Raw genomic sequence first — 9271 nt, 5'->3', positions numbered from 1 at the left:
AAATCTGACTCTGAACTATTGATGATATGCCTGCGTGCAAAAATTCGGCATTATCATTGAAAATCTCTCCTTATATGCCATAATTGACTTAACTAAAAATGGAGTTAATGTCCATAACAAACTTCGACGGGAAATTGGTTTTGAACTAATTAACTTATATTCTTGTGGACATTGAAACATTCGCGTTCTTACAAAAGCTATTTTTGTGTGGTATAATTCAGCGAATGAAAGGTTTTTTCCATCTTATAATTCCAATTTCTTAATTTCTTTTTGCATATATATGGGAAACTACAAAATTCGTTTAAAATTCTCGAAATCTATTCGTGTATGAGAAGTTGTCTGATTTGATGTTCAATCACTTCTGATTTTTTTCAAAGTATATATAGAAATCCTAGGGAATCTTATTCTGTTCGCTTATCACTATAACTACTTGATTGTCCCGTGCGGAGTGAATTATCAGTTGGTCGAGACCGCCATTGCCCCCCACACCACCATCACCGCCACTAACAGGACGTCGTTGACATCGGTTGCGTGTATAGTAGCACCAAAAACGTGGTCCACGTCCACGACGTAGGCCGCCGCCACCACCTCCGCGTCGGAAGTTACATGGTTACCTCTGTTGTGGCTGTTTTTGTTCATCATCGGTATTACCACCATCGTGATCATGTTGTTGCTGCTAGTTTACTTGATTACCACCATCTTGATGATGCTTAACGGCGGCGATTTCTACGCCATTGTATATTGCGATTGCGACGCTGTTTATCGGCAGAAAATTGGCTACCACATACAGGTTCGTCGGTTACATTTGCAGCCGCATTGCCCTTTTCGCCGATTACAACAGCGAATTCGACAATTTCGCCATCGCCAACGGAGCGTACGGCTTTTTTGTGTTCATGGACAACACACATATTCTTTAGTGTCGTCACGATTAATAAAACCATAGCCGGTTTTGGCATTGAACCATTTAACGGTACCGGTAACCTCTGTAGCAATAACATCCTTTACAGGCGGAGGCTGTGTTTGTTGTCGAGCAGCATCACCTTGTGGCGAGTTTTAAGGCTGTTGTTGTGACAATCAAATATAGTCATTGACTTATTTTCCTTTAAGGGCCATTGTTGTCGTATTATTTTCGACATTCGAGTTTTCAACATCCTCTACTTTAATTCTTCCTTCTATGTGAGGAGCCGACGGCGGGATTATGTACGCATCTTTACTAGAAGTCCCAGGCTTCATTGGTATAGTTCCCGAAAGTATCCAGCCCAACTTCGTGTTTTGCCTCACGATCGCTGCATCATGCCGAACTCATTTTTCTAATATTTGTGGAAATATGTCAGCCCCAATTACCAGATCGATTCTTTCTGAATTGTTGAAATTTTGATCGGTCAGATTTACGTTTTTCCATCTTTGAATGTTGTTCTGGAAGCCGCTATCAGGATAAGCTGAAGCTAACTTCGGCAGAACTAGGTCTTCGACATTGATCTTAGTACTGCTGAAAAATCTCGTTCTTATTTCGAGCAATACTTTTGATTTTGCCACTCCCACCATAGTCTCTCCGAGACCTCTTAGCTTCACATCGGTCTTCCTCTTCGGTAGTTGTAGTAGCTGTGCTGCATCCTCTGAAACCGACGTTATTCGTGACCCTAGGTCCATCAACGCCCTTATTTTTATGTACTCGCCATGAGAACATTTGCTGCTGTGTTGGTTGTCTTTGCATTAGAGTTGCTTACTTTCTCCAAATGGATCAGAGTGTTATGACTCAATCCACACTTCTGACATTTGTCATTGCCTAGACACCTCTTCCCCTTTCCGGGCTTCAGACACTTCAGGCATAACTAGGCTGACTGCACCCAATTATATCGCTCGTTCGATGATTGAGCCGCAAATTTCTTACACGCCGCAATGTCGTGACCAACAAATTTCCAAAATATGCATTGCCTCTTCTCTGCTATTCATGATTTGTCTTGCTGATGGCAACTGTAGTCAACTCCAGTTGCATCAAATTAAATTTTTCGGCAATCATTTGTTTCTGGTTGCTTTTCAGTCGTGTTTGGCAATAAGAACTGAAATTTGGTTGGAATGGTTAAAATTACATCTTCTTTTGGGACCATGATGGCATACATCAATACATCCGACAACTCCCGGGAACTTTGTTTTCGAATATAAAAATGCTATTCTTTCCCTTTTTCTCATCTGTTAATTTGGAAACAATCCAAATTTTACACAGTTTTTCCTCTATTAGCCGGACAACTTTGGTGAAAACCACCGACATTGTGGATTGAGCCATGCCAAGGTTGAAGTCATTGCCTCCGAAAAAACATCAGAGCTGCACACACTTTCAAGAGAGGAGGAATTGATGTTGACCGTCAGGATTTATCTCTTAATGCCTTCCAATAGATGATACGCTTTGCACATCATTTTCATCATCAAAAAAAGTCCTGTGAGCTTATCATCACTTAAAATTAGTTTTTCTGACTGAGAAAAGTTGATATTCATTATGTTGAAATCGCAACTGGAGTTTGGTTGCTATCCATAATCGACCCATTAGACTTTTCCACCGCATGAGTTTCTTCTTTTAAGTCACTTATTTCCCCAATTATTATTAGTGTTTTCGTGCTCATCATTTCTTCTATTTCTTCCAGTTTTCATCCACTTGTGATGTGCATACGAGGCAAACGCAACTTGGACTTTTTCTGTTTTTTTTTTTTTTTTTTTTTTTGTAAACATAATTGTGTTTAAAAATTTTCCAATCATTTTTATCCGAATTCCGACCTTTGGAAACTCTAATATTTTTCCGAATTCCTTACGAAAAACTTTCCGATTTCGGTGACCATATTCATACAACTTTTGTACCGAAATCGGACCGAATTCGGCATCAGAATCGGCAATTTATTCAGAGATTCGGTCCGAATTAGGAAAAATGTATGCTGGGTATCAACATACGAACTTTGTGTGCATAGAATTCTCTCCTGACTTTCCTTTTCATTGCAAAACTTCAATCATTAAGCTTAACTCGAAAGGGTATAAAAACTCCCATAAACATTCTTTTAAATAATCATCGCCCTTGCAGGCAAAGTTCAAATAAATGAATCTTTTTATATATTGTATGATTTTAATCTTTCAAAGGTAATTTTAAATCCGATCGACGATAAGTCGTATCGTCGTAAAATTCTTTGCAATATTTGTCCAATTCTGTAACAATTGGTACATTGCCGATTTATTCTTGTTCCGAAAATTTCTTTTGTGCAGAACAAATGTCTTCGTAGTATTTTCTACATTGGTCCATAGAATAATCGAAATTGATCTAGCATTTTTGACGTTCATTTGCTGAATTATATTTGAATATCCCTTGTTATATTCCTTGGTTACGTGGATCTCTTTTGTACATTATTTTGTATGTGCAATTTAGTATGTCCACTTATTACACAACCTAGTTTCTCTTGCAATTATATTCTGTTAATATTAAATTTCATATAGTTTTTCATAATATGGCTCCTACGTTTTTGTGACCAACAGGCAACAAAATGTTTTAGAGCTTATATTATTGATTACGTGTGTTAGGACGACATTATCAAAAGAAAAATAAACAAATTCAAATTTTTAGTCATGTTATATGCTTTTCAATATATAGATGAGTGCAAAAACGTGTACAGTACCTATTAGCGTAGACAGTAAAAATTATTTAAATCGCTTCGTATTCGAAATGTACGAATTGTTCCCCAAAAAGCAACCTAAAAAATAATTAAAAGTGATTTTTTCCATATTGCATTTGTTTTTCTTGATATTGGACTTTTGTTTTTCAGAAAGAAGGCACTGTGTCTCCCGAATGCAAGGATTTAGCGACGTCAAATTTTATGCATATCCTATTTAGAATAGTTAGATTAACAGCCTGTTTTTGTAAATGTAAAATGTCCATTCGTTCGTCGAAAAAACGAACGATTACTCATTTTGGTTTTCGCAAACAAATTACCGGTTGTAGTGAGTGAGAAATAGGAAAGAGCTTTTGGTATTCGTATTTTTTTGGTTTTTGTTATACAAAACGGTGCGTTATTTACGAACAAAAATGTCAAAAACAAACGAAGAGAAAATACCATTCGTTTAAAAAATAATAATAAAGAAAACTATTTGTTAATTACAATTTGTGTGTTGTTAGTGAAAAGAACGTAACAAATATGGAAAATTCTGATGAAATATATAAGAAGAAATGGTTTGTAAAAAATTATATATACCTATGAAATGTAAAAAATTATATTGAATTGTTTGAACCCCTAGCAACAAAAGGACAACGATTGCCCAATTCCAAAAATTGGTTGATCTCATGGAACTTTACCCACAATTAGGAACTGGCCGTCATGTTTTCGGATCCAATAAATTTGAAGTGGATAACAAGTGGAATAATGTTGCTGTATCATTAAATGCCATAGGTATTCTCCTTTGGGGAATATTTAGCTTTTCTTTATAATTAAAATTAATTGCAATCGTACCAAACATTTTGAATTTTCTATTTTGACACTTTTTATGTAAAAAAAAACTGTTTGTAAACAATAAACAGAGTTACCCTCATTTTGCAATAATTCTATTGGAAAATTAGCAACAAGATACCAAAAGAAACACTTTGGCACTAATGGTTAAAAACGAATGAAAAAGCTCAATCGTTTCTAGACGAAAGCTTTTACAATTATTACAAAAACCAAATTTTCGACGTATACGTTTTAATACGAACGATACGTGTGACTGCCGGAACAAATTACAAAAACAGGCTGTAAATCTGTGCCCAGAAAATAGGTCTATAGTCACAGAAAAAACTCGGGGCCAAAGGGTTAAAACACACATGTTAAGACTTAACCCTTTGTGCCCCAATCTATTCCCGTAATTATAGAACAATTTTCTGTTCACATATTTAATGGATAAACAGGATATGAACAAAATTTGGCATCGCTACTTGCATTGGGGGGAGATACATACACCTAAGTCTGTTTTTACACGGTCTTTTTGTACACGGGTTTGATTAACACGGTTTGAAAATTGAATATTTTTAATTTTTTTAGACGATTTTATTCCATTTAGTACGATTTGAAATTTTATGTACTTAAATTTTTTTTGTCAAATTTAATTTTTGCGAAGTATGTTCATATCACAAAAAAGTATTTATGAAAGAAAAAAGTCTGAAACCAGCGATAGTATCGATAGTTTGCGAACACTAGCTTAAAGATTTAAGTGAATTCCCCTTTAGCGCGTACAAACAATTTTTACTGGTCAAATCAAATGTGAATAGCACTAATTTAGAGGAATTCCCTTTATGTATAAGATAAATGTCTTTTTTACACGGCTTCTTCTGGAACCAATCTACCGTGTAAAAACAGACTTAGGTGTACATTCTTTCGGAAAAAATAAAAGCCCAACATCAATAAAACCAAAGGCAAATTTGACGGAAAATCGTTTTAAATTATTCTCTATATTCTTTTTTAGAAGATTCAAAAATAATTCTGATGGCAGAATTAGTACAATCCGAATACGAAGCGATTTAAATAATTTGGACTGTATACACAAAAGCTCATATAGTTAAGTAGTTTTAATATATAGTTGAGGGAAAATTGGTACAGTACAAATATGTGTTCACAGTCCAAATTATTTTTGAATTTTGTAGGGAAGAACCTAGAGAATAACTTAAACTGTTTTTTTTGTCGATTTTGCATTTGGTTTTCTTAACCCTTTGAGCCCCGATTTTTTTCCGCAATCTTAGAACAAATTTCTGTTCACAGATTTAATGCAACTATCCTAAATAGGATATGCACACAATTTGACATCGATATATCCTTGCATTCGGGAGATACAGTACATTCATTCAGAAAAATTAAAGTCCAATATCAAGAAAACCAAATTCAAAATCGTCAGAAAAATCTTTTTAAATTATTCTCTATATTCAATTTTACAAGAATAAAAAAATTTGAGGGTAGAATTTGTACATTTTGAATACGAAGCGATTTAAATAATTTGGACTGTATACACAAACTAGTACTGTACACAAATTTACCGTCTTCTCTATATTGGAAAGTTCATAACTTTACCAAAATTTTGCATTTTTTTGATTTTTCTTTTGATATGTGTCCTCCATAATCAGGTCTTAACATATGAAATCCAAATAATACATATCTACCAGCTGCATATTAAATATAAGCCCTAAAACATTTTGTTGCCTGTGGGCAACATTGGGCCACAAAGGGTTAATATTGGACTTTTATTTTTCCTAATGTACTGTATCTCCCGAATGCAGAAGGAATGTACTGTATGTCCAGAATGCGACATACAGTACAAATTTTGTTTATTTCAAAGGGTTGCTTCAAATTTAAATTCTACGAATTGTACCCTTAAAATTATTTTTCATTATTGTAAAAAATTGCCTAAAGAATAGTTTAAGTGATTTTTTGTCGATATTGCCTTTGCTTTTCTTGATGTTGGACTTCTATTTTTCATCTCCCAATGCATGGATATAACGACGTCGAATTTTGTTTATATTCTATTTATGAAAGCTGCATTAAATTCGAAAGTTACAACACATGACACATCAATTTCATCAACTGAACAATTTGATGCGATAGATTATTTTCAAAATTATTTTGAAACTGGTTGACTTCTGAAACTAGAATTACCATAGATAATTTGGAATTTCTTTTTTATGTTCAATTTTTGGTATGTTCCCTATATTTTCATTTCAAGTATCTGTCAGTATACCTATGGTGGAGGGTGTCCAACGCTTTTTCATTTATTCTTTGTTACATGCATACGTCACAATTATTAATGAATTGTGTTATACGTAATTTTAATTGTGTTGATAGATTACGACTTTAAGCTCGGCAAAATGTTCATTAATTCCTCTTGATTATTTTCAAGTGGTATTTTTCTATTACTTCTGTTAGTTCATTTTCATCTGTAATATCTTTAAGGAGAAATTTATAGCGCATTACCTTAAAACATTGGTTTTCTCCAAAGTATTTATCAAAAACTTTTTTCAGTTCAGTAAAACAGACTGCGTTGGTTTTATCTGGATCCAAATAATTTTTAATAGAGTAATTAGGATTTCTTCTTCAAATGATTTTAAGTAAATTGCCTTGTGGTTATTCTTAAAGATATGCTCATGTTTTATCTTCAGTGATCTTGAGGTTTTTTTTATGAATTACAATTTGTTTTCTTGTAAAAGCAGTCATAGTAGCTTTTTACTTTAGTACAGGTATTTGTCCACCGCGACTACATTTAGATAACTGGGGATTTCATACAAATTTTATTACAAAAGGGGAAGGACTTAAACATTGATTTTTTGTTTGGAGTCAGCCGTGGACCACAACGTCAATGGACATATGGTACCCGATAGTGCGGGTACCAAGTTGGTGTTGCGACCTCATATTCTTGGATTAGGAGATGGGCGTGTCTCTTGCTTCGCTGCTAAGGCAGGCACTGTTTTCGAAGCCCCCTCGACAAGTGGGGATTTGCCCTTTTATGTATAGATATGGGCAATGATTGAAGTCTGGAGTGGGTATGGAGGAGAGAATAGTGAGGTTTTCAACAGTATTTGCAGCCCATCGTGGTGAAACAGGACCCTTGGGAGTGAGAATACGCCAAATAATTAACACAATATCCATATTTTCTTACGACATACATGCGGCCTTTAGTATTAATTAAAATTGAAAATAATGGAAAGGAGTATTAAAGGAAGGATAGGAAGATGGACGTTGATTTTGTTACTTTTCAGAATGAATGACTAGTTTTGTTATTGGTAAAGTTACATTCCCTTTTTGGGTCTGGACATCGGCAACTCGCACTCGACCGTCTGGAAACAAACCGACCAAAGTCTGCTAAGAATGTTGGGGTGGATAGATCGGACGTTGCCTCAAGATGAATCGCTTTCGTGGAGAAACAGACAAAGACGCAAACATAACCTTTTGTCAATCGACAACATCGTCCATCGTAAATCTTGATGCCGAATGGATCTGCAAAGTCGAGTCCTGACAGAAAATTGGCCCAAGTCCACTCCAATCATCGACAACGAAATGGAACTGGAGAGGAAACTAACTCTGACGTATTTTTCCTACTTCGAGAATTACACGGATACTCTGGAAAACTTTTCCTGCTACTCTAATGCCATGAGAGTTATGGCGTATATATATATATATAAATATATCGTTTGGTCAAGAAAGCATTCAGATTTGACCACATAAGGGACGATGGAGTCTTGTAGACAATTTGAACACAAAAACGCGAATATAGGATTTCAACTTTCAGTGTCAATGTCATATAGTTTCAAAGTAGATATACAAGCATTTATATCTCTATGAAGTGTTTTTAACAGAGGTTCTTGTTTTCGTAGCATGTACACAGATTGTTCCATGCATTTTTAAACCCATCGTTGGTCAGGGGACTTTTGGACACAATGTCATGAGGCTCCCCTTTCGTTTTTTTTGGGACAAATGGAATAACTTCTCAACTGAACTCAATTTAACTCGTCATGGAAGATAGTAATATCGACTGGAGGTAGATGAAACGGATTACTGGATATAGACAATTTTTGCAATATGCGACAATAAGTGGAATATGAGGTTCTGTGTTTTGGTTTGATTGTCTCTGACTCTGAAGCCTCATCTTCGTTCTCTTCTCCATCATCTTCTTCATTGTTTGACAATTCAGCCATGTATTGATCGTGTACTTCCTTTAGCCGTTGCCAAATAACCTCGATCTCTTTTTTATGTGTTTCCAAGAAAAAGCGGGTTGACAATGGCAACTCATTACTATTCATACTATTCATTACTTGAAACTCCACCAAACTACCAATAAGTCGGATAAATTTGCGCAATGACATAATTGTCCGTAGAGGAAACGTTTTAAAATAACTCAAGCAGAATTGACGGACAAATGGACCGAGAAAGATTTTATTTATATATCTTCTAGAAGTCGCGTAATAAAATCCAAGTCACGAAAACATATATTTTAACCTTTTAGCTCCTTGATTTAGTTTTGGTGAAATCGAAGTTGGGAGAATATTGGTGACTGTATATTAAACTTAATAAACTTAACGCAAAGCTATGGTTTTGTTATGTTTCAAAATTTGTTTTGTTCCACCGTGTGAGTGTATCTTCTGCTTGGTATCTATTTTCATATCACACTTACGAACCACAAATTTCAAACAGATAAAACGTATGATGAGTGAAAAGACGTATCCGTACACCAACCAAAAAAGGGTAAAGAAGGAGAAAATAGGTGAATTCGAACACCAACCAGCCAA

General features: G+C 35.0%; 1 pseudogene; it reads right to left on the bottom strand.

Moving 5' to 3' along the window:
* Window positions 1-391: 391 nt before the first annotated feature.
* Window positions 392-8794, bottom strand: LOC133327209 (B box-binding protein-like; annotated as a pseudogene).
* Window positions 8795-9271: the final 477 nt, after the last annotated feature.

The sequence above is a fragment of the Musca vetustissima genome, unplaced genomic scaffold (assembly GCF_032173495.1).
Source record: "Musca vetustissima isolate MV318-11 ecotype Yass unplaced genomic scaffold, APGP_CSIRO_Mvet_v1 utg14952, whole genome shotgun sequence".
NCBI classification, from domain to species: domain Eukaryota; kingdom Metazoa; phylum Arthropoda; class Insecta; order Diptera; family Muscidae; genus Musca; species Musca vetustissima.
This window is presented reverse-complemented; position numbering and strand designations above follow the sequence as displayed.